This window comes from Pleurodeles waltl, chromosome 3_1 (genome assembly GCF_031143425.1).
Source record: "Pleurodeles waltl isolate 20211129_DDA chromosome 3_1, aPleWal1.hap1.20221129, whole genome shotgun sequence".
Classification (NCBI taxonomy): Eukaryota; Metazoa; Chordata; class Amphibia; order Caudata; family Salamandridae; genus Pleurodeles; species Pleurodeles waltl.
The window spans coordinates 1,395,327,518-1,395,347,746 of record NC_090440.1 but is presented as its reverse complement, the minus strand read 5'-3'; positions in this window follow the sequence as shown (position 1 = coordinate 1,395,347,746).

The window sequence follows — 20,229 nt, the reverse complement described above, 5'->3', positions numbered from 1 at the left end:
TATAGAAGTGTTAGAGTTGGGTATAAAAGTGGTAGCAAAGGTGGCATGGAATTGGGAGATATAGAATGGGTTAAAAACACAAGTTGAGATTAGAATTTGAACTGAGCTGTGGATTATCACAATATTTCACACATCCAAGTACGTCCTTGTTAAGGCTCTAAAAAAAACTCAGGACTTTCTTATATTGCACTTGTTTGAAAATACTCGAGTCCTAATAATGGTTTATGCATTAACAGTGGACTTTTCCATCTGCAGAATATACCGAATGACCAGCGGTGGCAGTGTTGCACACAAGCTTTCCTCTGCCTTTCTGAGATTTAAAAAAAAAAAAGAAAAAGACGACTGCAAGCATTCTGGATTCTTCATCAATTTTTATGGTATGTGGAAGTTGGATTCACTCTTTTAATTTGTCATTAAAAGGTGTTCATGGCATTGGCAAGTCCTCATTATCTTTATTGTAGGGTTCTCTGTATACACATCGTTTTTGTCAAGCTGGTAGTGATATGTATTACGTTATGGTGCTCATAAGAGTTAAAAACTTTGACTGCTTCTGAAGCTGACAAAGTTGGTTCCAATTCTTGTGCTAACAAAATGTCATCAGGGGAACAACTGTTTTTGAGGGCGGAATGGGTCTCCTAATTTAGTGATTGGCTTAATTTCTCAATGAGGGATGCTCTTTTAACCTGTTCCCCTGCACTCTGTATGTGGAGTGTGATATTCAAGATGGGTTGTTGAAGATGTGCTAGATTGTTGTAGATCCGTCCCACTTTGAAAAAGGCCATAATGCTTTGAATGGTTCAGAGTATTTACCCATTACCCCTTCTACATGCCTGGCAGTTATAATTAAAGATAGTAATCTGTTGCATAGTTGCTGATCTGGTCATCCTGTGTGTCATCACTCACGATAGTAGCTCAGTTTGTGCCCGACATCATTAACTAGAGCAAGATGCCATGTGACATGGAGGCAATTGATTGCCTAGCATGAAATAGGATACTCTTTGGTGTTGACCAAGAGATATGCTATGTAGGACACCCAGCTGAACACTAGGATGGCGAGATGAGGAAATCAGAGGATTATTTGAGATTTACAAATTTGTATGAAGTGAGGTTGATCCTAATATTGTCAGCCTCACCTTTGCATACCTGCCAGGAGTTTATAAAAATCGAAGCTGTTAGCATGTGTTATTCATACTATTCCCACTAACAGTAGCATAACCTTTTTTTCTCTCTCTCATCTAAACACCTGACTTAATTGCTATCAGTTTACCATAACCTGAAAAAAAGTGCAGTGAGAAGGTTGCGCTGTCCTTGGGTGGCAATACGCTCTTTTCTTCTGTCAATATAGAAGTGTTAGAGTTGGGTATAAAAGTGGTAGCAAAGGTGGCATGGAATTGGGAGATATAGAATGGGTTAAAAACACAAGTTGAGATTAGAATTTGAACTGAGCTGTGGATTATCACAATATTTCACACATCCAAGTACGTCCTTGTTAAGGCTCTAAAAAAAACTCAGGACTTTCTTATATTGCACTTGTTTGAAAATACTCGAGTCCTAATAATGGTTTATGCATGAACAGTGAACTTTTCCATCTGCAGAATATACCGAATGACCAGCGGTGGCAGTGTTGCACACAAGCTTTCCTCTGCCTTTCTGAGATTTAAAAAAAAAAAAGAAAAAGACGACTGCAAGCATTCTGGATTCTTCATCAATTTTTATGGTATGTGGAAGTTGGATTCACTCTTTTAATTTGTCATTAAAAGGTGTTCATGGCATTGGCAAGTCCTCATTATCTTTATTGTAGGGTTCTCTGTATACACATCGTTTTTGTCAAGCTGGTAGTGATATGTATTACGTTATGGTGCTCATAAGAGTTAAAAACTTTGACTGCTTCTGAAGCTGACAAAGTTGGTTCCAATTCTTGTGCTAACAAAATGTCATCAGGGGAACAACTGTTTTTGAGGGCGGAATGGGTCTCCTAATTTAGTGATTGGCTTAATTTCTCAATGAGGGATGCTCTTTTAACCTGTTCCCCTGCACTCTGTATGTGGAGTGTGATATTCAAGATGGGTTGTTGAAGATGTGCTAGATTGTTGTAGATCCGTCCCACTTTGAAAAAGGCCATAATGCTTTGAATGGTTCAGAGTATTTACCCATTACCCCTTCTACATGCCTGGCAGTTATAATTAAAGATAGTAATCTGTTGCATAGTTGCTGATCTGGTCATCCTGTGTGTCATCACTCACGATAGTAGCTCAGTTTGTGCCCGACATCATTAACTAGAGCAAGATGCCATGTGACATGGAGGCAATTGATTGCCTAGCATGAAATAGGATACTCTTTGGTGTTGACCAAGAGATATGCTATGTAGGACACCCAGCTGAACACTAGGATGGCGAGATGAGGAAATCAGAGGATTATTTGAGATTTACAAATTTGTGTGAAGTGAGGTTGATCCTAATATTGTCAGCCTCACCTTTGCATACCTGCCAGGAGTTTATAAAAATCGAAGCTGTTAGCATGTGTTATTCATACTATTCCCACTAACAGTAGCATAACCTTTTTTTCTCTTTCTCATCTAAACACCTGACTTAATTGCTATCAGTTTACCATAACCTGAAAAAAAGTGCAGTGAGAAGGTTGCGCTGTCCTTGGGTGGCAATACGCTCTTTTCTTCTGTCAATATAGAAGTGTTAGAGTTGGGTATAAAAGTGGTAGCAAAGGTGGCATGGAATTGGGAGATATAGAATGGGTTAAAAACACAAGTTGAGATTAGAATTTGAACTGAGCTGTGGATTATCACAATATTTCACACATCCAAGTACGTCCTTGTTAAGGCTCTAAAAAAAACTCAGGACTTTCTTATATTGCACTTGTTTGAAAATACTCGAGTCCTAATAATGGTTTATGCATTAACAGTGGACTTTTCCATCTGCAGAATATACCGAATGACCAGCGGTGGCAGTGTTGCACACAAGCTTTCCTCTGCATTTCTGAGATTTAAAAAAAAAAAAAAAGACGACTGCAAGCATTCTGGATTCTTTTCATCAATTTTTATGGTATGTGGAAGTTGGATTCACTCTTTTAATTTGTCATTAAAAGGTGTTCATGGCATTGGCAAGTCCTCATTATCTTTATTGTAGGGTTCTCTGTATGCACATCGTTTTTGTCAAGCTGGTAGTGATGTGCATTACGTTATGGTGCTCATAAGAGTTAAAAACTTTGACTGCTTCTGAAGTTGACAAAGCTGGTTCCAATTCTTGTGCTAACAAAATGTCATCAGGGGAACAACTGTTTTTGAGGGCGGAATGGGTCTCCTAAGTTAGTGACTGGCTTAATTTCTCAATGAGGGATGCTCTTTTAACCTGTTCCCCTGCACTCTGTATGTGGAGTGTGATATTCAAGATGGGTTGTTGAAGATGTGCTAGATTGTTGTAGATCCGTCCCACTTTGAAAAAGGCCATAATGCTTTGAATGGTTCAGAGTATTTACCCATTACCCCTTCTACATGCCTGGCAGTTATAATTAAAGATAGTAATCTGTTGCATAGTTGCTGATCTGGTCATCCTGTGTGTCATCACTCACGATAGTAGCTCAGTTTGTGCCCGACATCATTAACTAGAGCAAGATGCCATGTGACATGGAGGCAATTGATTGCCTAGCATGAAATAGGATACTCTTTGGTGTTGACCAAGAGATATGCTATGTAGGACACCCAGCTGAACACTAGGATGGCGAGATGAGGAAATCAGAGGATTATTTGAGATTTACAAATTTGTATGAAGTGAGGTTGATCCTAATATTGTCAGCCTCACCTTTGCATACCTGCCAGGAGTTTATAAAAATCGAAGCTGTTAGCATGTGTTATTCATACTATTCCCACTAACAGTAGCATAACCTTTTTTTCTCTCTCTCATCTAAACACCTGACTTAATTGCTATCAGTTTACCATAACCTGAAAAAAAGTGCAGTGAGAAGGTTGCGCTGTCCTTGGGTGGCAATACGCTCTTTTCTTCTGTCAATATAGAAGTGTTAGAGTTGGGTATAAAAGTGGTAGCAAAGGTGGCATGGAATTGGGAGATATAGAATGGGTTAAAAACACAAGTTGAGATTAGAATTTGAACTGAGCTGTGGATTATCACAATATTTCACACATCCAAGTACGTCCTTGTTAAGGCTCTAAAAAAAACTCAGGACTTTCTTATATTGCACTTGTTTGAAAATACTCGAGTCCTAATAATGGTTTATGCATGAACAGTGAACTTTTCCATCTGCAGAATATACCGAATGACCAGCGGTGGCAGTGTTGCACACAAGCTTTCCTCTGCCTTTCTGAGATTTAAAAAAAAAAAAGAAAAAGACGACTGCAAGCATTCTGGATTCTTCATCAATTTTTATGGTATGTGGAAGTTGGATTCACTCTTTTAATTTGTCATTAAAAGGTGTTCATGGCATTGGCAAGTCCTCATTATCTTTATTGTAGGGTTCTCTGTATACACATCGTTTTTGTCAAGCTGGTAGTGATATGTATTACGTTATGGTGCTCATAAGAGTTAAAAACTTTGACTGCTTCTGAAGCTGACAAAGTTGGTTCCAATTCTTGTGCTAACAAAATGTCATCAGGGGAACAACTGTTTTTGAGGGCGGAATGGGTCTCCTAATTTAGTGATTGGCTTAATTTCTCAATGAGGGATGCTCTTTTAACCTGTTCCCCTGCACTCTGTATGTGGAGTGTGATATTCAAGATGGGTTGTTGAAGATGTGCTAGATTGTTGTAGATCCGTCCCACTTTGAAAAAGGCCATAATGCTTTGAATGGTTCGGAGTATTTACCCATTACCCCTTCTACATGCCTGGCAGTTATAATTAAAGATTGTAATCTGTTGCATAGTTGCTGATCTGGTCATCCTGTGTGTCATCACTCACGATAGTAGCTCAGTTTGTGCCCGACATCATTAACTAGAGCAAGATGCCATGTGACATGGAGGCAATTGATTGCCTAGCATGAAATAGGATACTCTTTGGTGTTGACCAAGAGATATGCTATGTAGGACACCCAGCTGAACACTAGGATGGCGAGATGAGGAAATCAGAGGATTATTTGAGATTTACAAATTTGTGTGAAGTGAGGTTGATCCTAATATTGTCAGCCTCACCTTTGCATACCTGCCAGGAGTTTATAAAAATCGAAGCTGTTAGCATGTGTTATTCATACTATTCCCACTAACAGTAGCATAACCTTTTTTTCTCTTTCTCATCTAAACACCTGACTTAATTGCTATCAGTTTACCATAACCTGAAAAAAAGTGCAGTGAGAAGGTTGCGCTGTCCTTGGGTGGCAATACGCTCTTTTCTTCTGTCAATATAGAAGTGTTAGAGTTGGGTATAAAAGTGGTAGCAAAGGTGGCATGGAATTGGGAGATATAGAATGGGTTAAAAACACAAGTTGAGATTAGAATTTGAACTGAGCTGTGGATTATCACAATATTTCACACATCCAAGTACGTCCTTGTTAAGGCTCTAAAAAAAACTCAGGACTTTCTTATATTGCACTTGTTTGAAAATACTCGAGTCCTAATAATGGTTTATGCATGAACAGTGAACTTTTCCATCTGCAGAATATACCGAATGACCAGCGGTGGCAGTGTTGCACACAAGCTTTCCTCTGCCTTTCTGAGATTTAAAAAAAAAAAAGAAAAAGACGACTGCAAGCATTCTGGATTCTTCATCAATTTTTATGGTATGTGGAAGTTGGATTCACTCTTTTAATTTGTCATTAAAAGGTGTTCATGGCATTGGCAAGTCCTCATTATCTTTATTGTAGGGTTCTCTGTATACACATCGTTTTTGTCAAGCTGGTAGTGATATGTATTACGTTATGGTGCTCATAAGAGTTAAAAACTTTGACTGCTTCTGAAGCTGACAAAGTTGGTTCCAATTCTTGTGCTAACAAAATGTCATCAGGGGAACAACTGTTTTTGAGGGCGGAATGGGTCTCCTAATTTAGTGATTGGCTTAATTTCTCAATGAGGGATGCTCTTTTAACCTGTTCCCCTGCACTCTGTATGTGGAGTGTGATATTCAAGATGGGTTGTTGAAGATGTGCTAGATTGTTGTAGATCCGTCCCACTTTGAAAAAGGCCATAATGCTTTGAATGGTTCAGAGTATTTACCCATTACCCCTTCTACATGCCTGGCAGTTATAATTAAAGATAGTAATCTGTTGCATAGTTGCTGATCTGGTCATCCTGTGTGTCATCACTCACGATAGTAGCTCAGTTTGTGCCCGACATCATTAACTAGAGCAAGATGCCATGTGACATGGAGGCAATTGATTGCCTAGCATGAAATAGGATACTCTTTGGTGTTGACCAAGAGATATGCTATGTAGGACACCCAGCTGAACACTAGGATGGCGAGATGAGGAAATCATACAAATTTGTAAATCTCAAATAATCCTCTGAAGTGAGGTTGATCCTAATATTGTCAGCCTCACCTTTGCATACCTGCCAGGAGTTTATAAAAATCGAAGCTGTTAGCATGTGTTATTCATACTATTCCCACTAACAGTAGCATAACCTTTTTTTCTCTCTCTCATCTAAACACCTGACTTAATTGCTATCAGTTTACCATAACCTGAAAAAAAGTGCAGTGAGAAGGTTGCGCTGTCCTTGGGTGGCAATACGATCTTTTCTTCTGTCAATATAGAAGTGTTAGAGTTGTGTATAAAAGTGGTAGCAAAGGTGGCATGGAATTGGGAGATATATAATGGGTTAAAAACACAAGTTGAGATTAGAATTTGAACTGAGCTGTGGATTATCACAATATTTCACACATCCAAGTACGTCCTTGTTAAGGCTCTAAAAAAAACTCAGGACTTTCTTATATTGCACTTGTTTGAAAATACTCGAGTCCTAATAATGGTTTATGCATTAACAGTGGACTTTTCCATCTGCAGAATATACCGAATGACCAGCGGTGGCAGTGTTGCATGCAAGCTTTCCTCTGCATTTCTGAGATTTAAAAAAAAAAAAAGAAAAAGACGACTGCAAGCATTCTGGATTCTTTTCATCAATTTTTATGGTATGTGGAAGTTGGATTCACTCTTTTAATTTGTCATTAAAAGGTGTTCATGGCATTGGCAAGTCCTCATTATCTTTATTGTAGGGTTCTCTGTATACACATCGTTTTTGTCAAGCTGGTAGTGATATGCATTACGTTATGGTGCTCATAAGAGTTAAAAACTTTGACTGCTTCTGAAGCTGACAAAGCTGGTTCCAATTCTTGTGCTAACAAAATGTCATCAGGGGAACAACTGTTTTTGAGGGCGGAATGGGTCTCCTAATTTAGTGATTGGCTTAATTTCTCAATGAGGGATGCTCTTTTAACCTGTTCCCCTGCACTCTGTATGTGGAGTGTGATATTCAAGATGGGTTGTTGAAGATGTGCTAGATTGTTGTAGATCCGTCCCACTTTGAAAAAGGCCATAATGCTTTGAATGGTTCAGAGTATTTACCCATTACCCCTTCTACATGCCTGGCAGTTATAATTAAAGATAGTAATCTGTTGCATAGTTGCTGATCTGGTCATCCTGTGTGTCATCACTCACGATAGTAGCTCAGTTTGTGCCCGACATCATTAACTAGAGCAAGATGCCATGTGACATGGAGGCAATTGATTGCCTAGCATGAAATAGGATACTCTTTGGTGTTGACCAAGAGATATGCTATGTAGGACACCCAGCTGAACACTAGGATGGCGAGATGAGGAAATCAGAGGATTATTTGAGATTTACAAATTTGTGTGAAGTGAGGTTGATCCTAATATTGTCAGCCTCACCTTTGCATACCTGCCAGGAGTTTATAAAAATCGAAGCTGTTAGCATGTGTTATTCATACTATTCCCACTAACAGTAGCATAACCTTTTTTTCTCTTTCTCATCTAAACACCTGACTTAATTGCTATCAGTTTACCATAACCTGAAAAAAAGTGCAGTGAGAAGGTTGCGCTGTCCTTGGGTGGCAATACGCTCTTTTCTTCTGTCAATATAGAAGTGTTAGAGTTGGGTATAAAAGTGGTAGCAAAGGTGGCATGGAATTGGGAGATATAGAATGGGTTAAAAACACAAGTTGAGATTAGAATTTGAACTGAGCTGTGGATTATCACAATATTTCACACATCCAAGTACGTCCTTGTTAAGGCTCTAAAAAAAACTCAGGACTTTCTTATATTGCACTTGTTTGAAAATACTCGAGTCCTAATAATGGTTTATGCATTAACAGTGGACTTTTCCATCTGCAGAATATACCGAATGACCAGCGGTGGCAGTGTTGCACACAAGCTTTCCTCTGCATTTCTGAGATTTAAAAAAAAAAAAAAAAACGACTGCAAGCATTCTGGATTCTTTTCATCAATTTTTATGGTATGTGGAAGTTGGATTCACTCTTTTAATTTGTCATTAAAAGGTGTTCATGGCATTGGCAAGTCCTCATTATCTTTATTGTAGGGTTCTCTGTATGCACATCGTTTTTGTCAAGCTGGTAGTGATGTGCATTACGTTATGGTGCTCATAAGAGTTAAAAACTTTGACTGCTTCTGAAGTTGACAAAGCTGGTTCCAATTCTTGTGCTAACAAAATGTCATCAGGGGAACAACTGTTTTTGAGGGCGGAATGGGTCTCCTAAGTTAGTGACTGGCTTAATTTCTCAATGAGGGATGCTCTTTTAACCTGTTCCCCTGCACTCTGTATGTGGAGTGTGATATTCAAGATGGGTTGTTGAAGATGTGCTAGATTGTTGTAGATCCGTCCCACTTTGAAAAAGGCCATAATGCTTTGAATGGTTCAGAGTATTTACCCATTACCCCTTCTACATGCCTGGCAGTTATAATTAAAGATAGTAATCTGTTGCATAGTTGCTGATCTGGTCATCCTGTGTGTCATCACTCACGATAGTAGCTCAGTTTGTGCCCGACATCATTAACTAGAGCAAGATGCCATGTGACATGGAGGCAATTGATTGCCTAGCATGAAATAGGATACTCTTTGGTGTTGACCAAGAGATATGCTATGTAGGACACCCAGCTGAACACTAGGATGGCGAGATGAGGAAATCAGAGGATTATTTGAGATTTACAAATTTGTGTGAAGTGAGGTTGATCCTAATATTGTCAGCCTCACCTTTGCATACCTGCCAGGAGTTTATAAAAATCGAAGCTGTTAGCATGTGTTATTCATACTATTCCCACTAACAGTAGCATAACCTTTTTTTCTCTTTCTCATCTAAACACCTGACTTAATTGCTATCAGTTTACCATAACCTGAAAAAAAGTGCAGTGAGAAGGTTGCGCTGTCCTTGGGTGGCAATACGCTCTTTTCTTCTGTCAATATAGAAGTGTTAGAGTTGGGTATAAAAGTGGTAGCAAAGGTGGCATGGAATTGGGAGATATAGAATGGGTTAAAAACACAAGTTGAGATTAGAATTTGAACTGAGCTGTGGATTATCACAATATTTCACACATCCAAGTACGTCCTTGTTAAGGCTCTTAAAAAAACTCAGGACTTTCTTATATTGCACTTGTTTGAAAATACTCGAGTCCTAATAATGGTTTATGCATGAACAGTGAACTTTTCCATCTGCAGAATATACCGAATGACCAGCGGTGGCAGTGTTGCACACAAGCTTTCCTCTGCCTTTCTGAGATTTAAAAAAAAAAAAGAAAAAGACGACTGCAAGCATTCTGGATTCTTCATCAATTTTTATGGTATGTGGAAGTTGGATTCACTCTTTTAATTTGTCATTAAAAGGTGTTCATGGCATTGGCAAGTCCTCATTATCTTTATTGTAGGGTTCTCTGTATACACATTGTTTTTGTCAAGCTGGTAGTGATATGTATTACGTTATGGTGCTCATAAGAGTTAAAAACTTTGACTGCTTCTGAAGCTGACAAAGTTGGTTCCAATTCTTGTGCTAACAAAATGTCATCAGGGGAACAACTGTTTTTGAGGGCGGAATGGGTCTCCTAATTTAGTGATTGGCTTAATTTCTCAATGAGGGATGCTCTTTTAACCTGTTCCCCTGCACTCTGTATGTGGAGTGTGATATTCAAGATGGGTTGTTGAAGATGTGCTAGATTGTTGTAGATCCGTCCCACTTTGAAAAAGGCCATAATGCTTTGAATGGTTCAGAGTATTTACCCATTACCCCTTCTACATGCCTGGCAGTTATAATTAAAGATAGTAATCTGTTGCATAGTTGCTGATCTGGTCATCCTGTGTGTCATCACTCACGATAGTAGCTCAGTTTGTGCCCGACATCATTAACTAGAGCAAGATGCCATGTGACATGGAGGCAATTGATTGCCTAGCATGAAATAGGATACTCTTTGGTGTTGACCAAGAGATATGCTATGTAGGACACCCAGCTGAACACTAGGATGGCGAGATGAGGAAATCAGAGGATTATTTGAGATTTACAAATTTGTGTGAAGTGAGGTTGATCCTAATATTGTCAGCCTCACCTTTGCATACCTGCCAGGAGTTTATAAAAATCGAAGCTGTTAGCATGTGTTATTCATACTATTCCCACTAACAGTAGCATAACCTTTTTTTCTCTTTCTCATCTAAACACCTGACTTAATTGCTATCAGTTTACCATAACCTGAAAAAAAGTGCAGTGAGAAGGTTGCGCTGTCCTTGGGTGGCAATACGCTCTTTTCTTCTGTCAATATAGAAGTGTTAGAGTTGGGTATAAAAGTGGTAGCAAAGGTGGCATGGAATTGGGAGATATAGAATGGGTTAAAAACACAAGTTGAGATTAGAATTTGAACTGAGCTGTGGATTATCACAATATTTCACACATCCAAGTACGTCCTTGTTAAGGCTCTAAAAAAAACTCAGGACTTTCTTATATTGCACTTGTTTGAAAATACTCGAGTCCTAATAATGGTTTATGCATTAACAGTGGACTTTTCCATCTGCAGAATATACCGAATGACCAGCGGTGGCAGTGTTGCACACAAGCTTTCCTCTGCATTTCTGAGATTTAAAAAAAAAAAAAAAGACGACTGCAAGCATTCTGGATTCTTTTCATCAATTTTTATGGTATGTGGAAGTTGGATTCACTCTTTTAATTTGTCATTAAAAGGTGTTCATGGCATTGGCAAGTCCTCATTATCTTTATTGTAGGGTTCTCTGTATGCACATCGTTTTTGTCAAGCTGGTAGTGATGTGCATTACGTTATGGTGCTCATAAGAGTTAAAAACTTTGACTGCTTCTGAAGTTGACAAAGCTGGTTCCAATTCTTGTGCTAACAAAATGTCATCAGGGGAACAACTGTTTTTGAGGGCGGAATGGGTCTCCTAAGTTAGTGACTGGCTTAATTTCTCAATGAGGGATGCTCTTTTAACCTGTTCCCCTGCACTCTGTATGTGGAGTGTGATATTCAAGATGGGTTGTTGAAGATGTGCTAGATTGTTGTAGATCCGTCCCACTTTGAAAAAGGCCATAATGCTTTGAATGGTTCAGAGTATTTACCCATTACCCCTTCTACATGCCTGGCAGTTATAATTAAAGATAGTAATCTGTTGCATAGTTGCTGATCTGGTCATCCTGTGTGTCATCACTCACGATAGTAGCTCAGTTTGTGCCCGACATCATTAACTAGAGCAAGATGCCATGTGACATGGAGGCAATTGATTGCCTAGCATGAAATAGGATACTCTTTGGTGTTGACCAAGAGATATGCTATGTAGGACACCCAGCTGAACACTAGGATGGCGAGATGAGGAAATCAGAGGATTATTTGAGATTTACAAATTTGTATGAAGTGAGGTTGATCCTAATATTGTCAGCCTCACCTTTGCATACCTGCCAGGAGTTTATAAAAATCGAAGCTGTTAGCATGTGTTATTCATACTATTCCCACTAACAGTAGCATAACCTTTTTTTCTCTCTCTCATCTAAACACCTGACTTAATTGCTATCAGTTTACCATAACCTGAAAAAAAGTGCAGTGAGAAGGTTGCGCTGTCCTTGGGTGGCAATACGCTCTTTTCTTCTGTCAATATAGAAGTGTTAGAGTTGGGTATAAAAGTGGTAGCAAAGGTGGCATGGAATTGGGAGATATAGAATGGGTTAAAAACACAAGTTGAGATTAGAATTTGAACTGAGCTGTGGATTATCACAATATTTCACACATCCAAGTACGTCCTTGTTAAGGCTCTAAAAAAAACTCAGGACTTTCTTATATTGCACTTGTTTGAAAATACTCGAGTCCTAATAATGGTTTATGCATGAACAGTGAACTTTTCCATCTGCAGAATATACCGAATGACCAGCGGTGGCAGTGTTGCACACAAGCTTTCCTCTGCCTTTCTGAGATTTAAAAAAAAAAAAGAAAAAGACGACTGCAAGCATTCTGGATTCTTCATCAATTTTTATGGTATGTGGAAGTTGGATTCACTCTTTTAATTTGTCATTAAAAGGTGTTCATGGCATTGGCAAGTCCTCATTATCTTTATTGTAGGGTTCTCTGTATACACATCGTTTTTGTCAAGCTGGTAGTGATATGTATTACGTTATGGTGCTCATAAGAGTTAAAAACTTTGACTGCTTCTGAAGCTGACAAAGTTGGTTCCAATTCTTGTGCTAACAAAATGTCATCAGGGGAACAACTGTTTTTGAGGGCGGAATGGGTCTCCTAATTTAGTGATTGGCTTAATTTCTCAATGAGGGATGCTCTTTTAACCTGTTCCCCTGCACTCTGTATGTGGAGTGTGATATTCAAGATGGGTTGTTGAAGATGTGCTAGATTGTTGTAGATCCGTCCCACTTTGAAAAAGGCCATAATGCTTTGAATGGTTCAGAGTATTTACCCATTACCCCTTCTACATGCCTGGCAGTTATAATTAAAGATTGTAATCTGTTGCATAGTTGCTGATCTGGTCATCCTGTGTGTCATCACTCACGATAGTAGCTCAGTTTGTGCCCGACATCATTAACTAGAGCAAGATGCCATGTGACATGGAGGCAATTGATTGCCTAGCATGAAATAGGATACTCTTTGGTGTTGACCAAGAGATATGCTATGTAGGACACCCAGCTGAACACTAGGATGGCGAGATGAGGAAATCAGAGGATTATTTGAGATTTACAAATTTGTGTGAAGTGAGGTTGATCCTAATATTGTCAGCCTCACCTTTGCATACCTGCCAGGAGTTTATAAAAATCGAAGCTGTTAGCATGTGTTATTCATACTATTCCCACTAACAGTAGCATAACCTTTTTTTCTCTTTCTCATCTAAACACCTGACTTAATTGCTATCAGTTTACCATAACCTGAAAAAAAGTGCAGTGAGAAGGTTGCGCTGTCCTTGGGTGGCAATACGCTCTTTTCTTCTGTCAATATAGAAGTGTTAGAGTTGGGTATAAAAGTGGTAGCAAAGGTGGCATGGAATTGGGAGATATAGAATGGGTTAAAAACACAAGTTGAGATTAGAATTTGAACTGAGCTGTGGATTATCACAATATTTCACACATCCAAGTACGTCCTTGTTAAGGCTCTAAAAAAAACTCAGGACTTTCTTATATTGCACTTGTTTGAAAATACTCGAGTCCTAATAATGGTTTATGCATGAACAGTGAACTTTTCCATCTGCAGAATATACCGAATGACCAGCGGTGGCAGTGTTGCACACAAGCTTTCCTCTGCCTTTCTGAGATTTAAAAAAAAAAAAAGAAAAAGACGACTGCAAGCATTCTGGATTCTTCATCAATTTTTATGGTATGTGGAAGTTGGATTCACTCTTTTAATTTGTCATTAAAAGGTGTTCATGGCATTGGCAAGTCCTCATTATCTTTATTGTAGGGTTCTCTGTATACACATCGTTTTTGTCAAGCTGGTAGTGATATGTATTACGTTATGGTGCTCATAAGAGTTAAAAACTTTGACTGCTTCTGAAGCTGACAAAGTTGGTTCCAATTCTTGTGCTAACAAAATGTCATCAGGGGAACAACTGTTTTTGAGGGCGGAATGGGTCTCCTAATTTAGTGATTGGCTTAATTTCTCAATGAGGGATGCTCTTTTAACCTGTTCCCCTGCACTCTGTATGTGGAGTGTGATATTCAAGATGGGTTGTTGAAGATGTGCTAGATTGTTGTAGATCCGTCCCACTTTGAAAAAGGCCATAATGCTTTGAATGGTTCAGAGTATTTACCCATTACCCCTTCTACATGCCTGGCAGTTATAATTAAAGATAGTAATCTGTTGCCTAGTTGCTGATCTGGTCATCCTGTGTGTCATCACTCACGATAGTAGCTCAGTTTGTGCCCGACATCATTAACTAGAGCAAGATGCCATGTGACATGGAGGCAATTGATTGCCTAGCATGAAATAGGATACTCTTTGGTGTTGACCAAGAGATATGCTATGTAGGACACCCAGCTGAACACTAGGATGGCGAGATGAGGAAATCATACAAATTTGTAAATCTCAAATAATCCTCTGAAGTGAGGTTGATCCTAATATTGTCAGCCTCACCTTTGCATACCTGCCAGGAGTTTATAAAAATCGAAGCTGTTAGCATGTGTTATTCATACTATTCCCACTAACAGTAGCATAACCTTTTTTTCTCTCTCTCATCTAAACACCTGACTTAATTGCTATCAGTTTACCATAACCTGAAAAAAAGTGCAGTGAGAAGGTTGCGCTGTCCTTGGGTGGCAATACGATCTTTTCTTCTGTCAATATAGAAGTGTTAGAGTTGTGTATAAAAGTGGTAGCAAAGGTGGCATGGAATTGGGAGATATATAATGGGTTAAAAACACAAGTTGAGATTAGAATTTGAACTGAGCTGTGGATTATCACAATATTTCACACATCCAAGTACGTCCTTGTTAAGGCTCTAAAAAAAACTCAGGACTTTCTTATATTGCACTTGTTTGAAAATACTCGAGTCCTAATAATGGTTTATGCATTAACAGTGGACTTTTCCATCTGCAGAATATACCGAATGACCAGCGGTGGCAGTGTTGCATGCAAGCTTTCCTCTGCATTTCTGAGATTTAAAAAAAAAAAAAGAAAAAGACGACTGCAAGCATTCTGGATTCTTTTCATCAATTTTTATGGTATGTGGAAGTTGGATTCACTCTTTTAATTTGTCATTAAAAGGTGTTCATGGCATTGGCAAGTCCTCATTATCTTTATTGTAGGGTTCTCTGTATACACATCGTTTTTGTCAAGCTGGTAGTGATATGCATTACGTTATGGTGCTCATAAGAGTTAAAAACTTTGACTGCTTCTGAAGCTGACAAAGCTGGTTCCAATTCTTGTGCTAACAAAATGTCATCAGGGGAACAACTGTTTTTGAGGGCGGAATGGGTCTCCTAATTTAGTGATTGGCTTAATTTCTCAATGAGGGATGCTCTTTTAACCTGTTCCCCTGCACTCTGTATGTGGAGTGTGATATTCAAGATGGGTTGTTGAAGATGTGCTAGATTGTTGTAGATCCGTCCCACTTTGAAAAAGGCCATAATGCTTTGAATGGTTCAGAGTATTTACCCATTACCCCTTCTACATGCCTGGCAGTTATAATTAAAGATAGTAATCTGTTGCATAGTTGCTGATCTGGTCATCCTGTGTGTCATCACTCACGATAGTAGCTCAGTTTGTGCCCGACATCATTAACTAGAGCAAGATGCCATGTGACATGGAGGCAATTGATTGCCTAGCATGAAATAGGATACTCTTTGGTGTTGACCAAGAGATATGCTATGTAGGACACCCAGCTGAACACTAGGATGGCGAGATGAGGAAATCAGAGGATTATTTGAGATTTACAAATTTGTGTGAAGTGAGGTTGATCCTAATATTGTCAGCCTCACCTTTGCATACCTGCCAGGAGTTTATAAAAATCGAAGCTGTTAGCATGTGTTATTCATACTATTCCCACTAACAGTAGCATAACCTTTTTTTCTCTTTCTCATCTAAACACCTGACTTAATTGCTATCAGTTTACCATAACCTGAAAAAAAGTGCAGTGAGAAGGTTGCGCTGTCCTTGGGTGGCAATACGCTCTTTTCTTCTGTCAATATAGAAGTGTTAGAGTTGGGTATAAAAGTGGTAGCAAAGGTGGCATGGAATTGGGAGATATAGAATGGGTTAAAAACACAAGTTGAGATTAGAATTTGAACTGAGCTGTGGATTATCACAATATTTCACACATCCAAGTACGTCCTTGTTAAGGCTCTAAAAAAAACTCAGGACTTTCTTATATTGCACTTGTTTGAAAATACTCGAGTCCTAATAATGGTTTATGCATTAACAGTGGACTTTTCCATCTGCAGAATATACCGAATGACCAGCGGTGGCAGTGTTGCACACAAGCTTTCCTCTGCATTTCTGAGATTTAAAAAAAAAAAAAAAAAACGACTGCAAGCATTCTGGATTCTTTTCATCAATTTTTATGGTATGTGGAAGTTGGATTCACTCTTTTAATTTGTCATTAAAAGGTGTTCATGGCATTGGCAAGTCCTCATTATCTTTATTGTAGGGTTCTCTGTATGCACATCGTTTTTGTCAAGCTGGTAGTGATGTGCATTACGTTATGGTGCTCATAAGAGTTAAAAACTTTGACTGCTTCTGAAGTTGACAAAGCTGGTTCCAATTCTTGTGCTAACAAAATGTCATCAGGGGAACAACTGTTTTTGAGGGCGGAATGGGTCTCCTAAGTTAGTGACTGGCTTAATTTCTCAATGAGGGATGCTCTTTTAACCTGTTCCCCTGCACTCTGTATGTGGAGTGTGATATTCAAGATGGGTTGTTGAAGATGTGCTAGATTGTTGTAGATCCGTCCCACTTTGAAAAAGGCCATAATGCTTTGAATGGTTCAGAGTATTTACCCATTACCCCTTCTACATGCCTGGCAGTTATAATTAAAGATAGTAATCTGTTGCATAGTTGCTGATCTGGTCATCCTGTGTGTCATCACTCACGATAGTAGCTCAGTTTGTGCCCGACATCATTAACTAGAGCAAGATGCCATGTGACATGGAGGCAATTGATTGCCTAGCATGAAATAGGATACTCTTTGGTGTTGACCAAGAGATATGCTATGTAGGACACCCAGCTGAACACTAGGATGGCGAGATGAGGAAATCAGAGGATTATTTGAGATTTACAAATTTGTGTGAAGTGAGGTTGATCCTAATATTGTCAGCCTCACCTTTGCATACCTGCCAGGAGTTTATAAAAATCGAAGCTGTTAGCATGTGTTATTCATACTATTCCCACTAACAGTAGCATAACCTTTTTTTCTCTTTCTCATCTAAACACCTGACTTAATTGCTATCAGTTTACCATAACCTGAAAAAAAGTGCAGTGAGAAGGTTGCGCTGTCCTTGGGTGGCAATACGCTCTTTTCTTCTGTCAATATAGAAGTGTTAGAGTTGGGTATAAAAGTGGTAGCAAAGGTGGCATGGAATTGGGAGATATAGAATGGGTTAAAAACACAAGTTGAGATTAGAATTTGAACTGAGCTGTGGATTATCACAATATTTCACACATCCAAGTACGTCCTTGTTAAGGCTCTTAAAAAAACTCAGGACTTTCTTATATTGCACTTGTTTGAAAATACTCGAGTCCTAATAATGGTTTATGCATGAACAGTGAACTTTTCCATCTGCAGAATATACCGAATGACCAGCGGTGGCAGTGTTGCACACAAGCTTTCCTCTGCCTTTCTGAGATTTAAAAAAAAAAAAGAAAAAGACGACTGCAAGCATTCTGGATTCTTCATCAATTTTTATGGTATGTGGAAGTTGGATTCACTCTTTTAATTTGTCATTAAAAGGTGTTCATGGCATTGGCAAGTCCTCATTATCTTTATTGTAGGGTTCTCTGTATACACATCGTTTTTGTCAAGCTGGTAGTGATATGTATTACGTTATGGTGCTCATAAGAGTTAAAAACTTTGACTGCTTCTGAAGCTGACAAAGTTGGTTCCAATTCTTGTGCTAACAAAATGTCATCAGGGGAACAACTGTTTTTGAGGGCGGAATGGGTCTCCTAATTTAGTGATTGGCTTAATTTCTCAATGAGGGATGCTCTTTTAACCTGTTCCCCTGCACTCTGTATGTGGAGTGTGATATTCAAGATGGGTTGTTGAAGATGTGCTAGATTGTTGTAGATCCGTCCCACTTTGAAAAAGGCCATAATGCTTTGAATGGTTCAGAGTATTTACCCATTACCCCTTCTACATGCCTGGCAGTTATAATTAAAGATAGTAATCTGTTGCATAGTTGCTGATCTGGTCATCCTGTGTGTCATCACTCACGATAGTAGCTCAGTTTGTGCCCGACATCATTAACTAGAGCAAGATGCCATGTGACATGGAGGCAATTGATTGCCTAGCATGAAATAGGATACTCTTTGGTGTTGACCAAGAGATATGCTATGTAGGACACCCAGCTGAACACTAGGATGGCGAGATGAGGAAATCAGAGGATTATTTGAGATTTACAAATTTGTGTGAAGTGAGGTTGATCCTAATATTGTCAGCCTCACCTTTGCATACCTGCCAGGAGTTTATAAAAATCGAAGCTGTTAGCATGTGTTATTCATACTATTCCCACTAACAGTAGCATAACCTTTTTTTCTCTTTCTCATCTAAACACCTGACTTAATTGCTATCAGTTTACCATAACCTGAAAAAAAGTGCAGTGAGAAGGTTGCGCTGTCCTTGGGTGGCAATACGCTCTTTTCTTCTGTCAATATAGAAGTGTTAGAGTTGGGTATAAAAGTGGTAGCAAAGGTGGCATGGAATTGGGAGATATAGAATGGGTTAAAAACACAAGTTGAGATTAGAATTTGAACTGAGCTGTGGATTATCACAATATTTCACACATCCAAGTACGTCCTTGTTAAGGCTCTAAAAAAAACTCAGGACTTTCTTATATTGCACTTGTTTGAAAATACTCGAGTCCTAATAATGGTTTATGCATTAACAGTGGACTTTTCCATCTGCAGAATATACCGAATGACCAGCGGTGGCAGTGTTGCACACAAGCTTTCCTCTGCATTTCTGAGATTTAAAAAAAAAAAAAAAGACGACTGCAAGCATTCTGGATTCTTTTCATCAATTTTTATGGTATGTGGAAGTTGGATTCACTCTTTTAATTTGTCATTAAAAGGTGTTCATGGCATTGGCAAGTCCTCATTATCTTTATTGTAGGGTTCTCTGTATGCACATCGTTTTTGTCAAGCTGGTAGTGATGTGCATTACGTTATGGTGCTCATAAGAGTTAAAAACTTTGACTGCTTCTGAAGTTGACAAAGCTGGTTCCAATTCTTGTGCTAACAAAATGTCATCAGGGGAACAACTGTTTTTGAGGGCGGAATGGGTCTCCTAAGTTAGTGACTGGCTTAATTTCTCAATGAGGGATGCTCTTTTAACCTGTTCCCCTGCACTCTGTATGTGGAGTGTGATATTCAAGATGGGTTGTTGAAGATGTGCTAGATTGTTGTAGATCCGTCCCACTTTGAAAAAGGCCATAATGCTTTGAATGGTTCAGAGTATTTACCCATTACCCCTTCTACATGCCTGGCAGTTATAATTAAAGATAGTAATCTGTTGCATAGTTGCTGATCTGGTCATCCTGTGTGTCATCACTCACGATAGTAGCTCAGTTTGTGCCCGACATCATTAACTAGAGCAAGATGCCATGTGACATGGAGGCAATTGATTGCCTAGCATGAAATAGGATACTCTTTGGTGTTGACCAAGAGATATGCTATGTAGGACACCCAGCTGAACACTAGGATGGCGAGATGAGGAAATCAGAGGATTATTTGAGATTTACAAATTTGTATGAAGTGAGGTTGATCCTAATATTGTCAGCCTCACCTTTGCATACCTGCCAGGAGTTTATAAAAATCGAAGCTGTTAGCATGTGTTATTCATACTATTCCCACTAACAGTAGCATAACCTTTTTTTCTCTCTCTCATCTAAACACCTGACTTAATTGCTATCAGTTTACCATAACCTGAAAAAAAGTGCAGTGAGAAGGTTGCGCTGTCCTTGGGTGGCAATACGCTCTTTTCTTCTGTCAATATAGAAGTGTTAGAGTTGGGTATAAAAGTGGTAGCAAAGGTGGCATGGAATTGGGAGATATAGAATGGGTTAAAAACACAAGTTGAGATTAGAATTTGAACTGAGCTGTGGATTATCACAATATT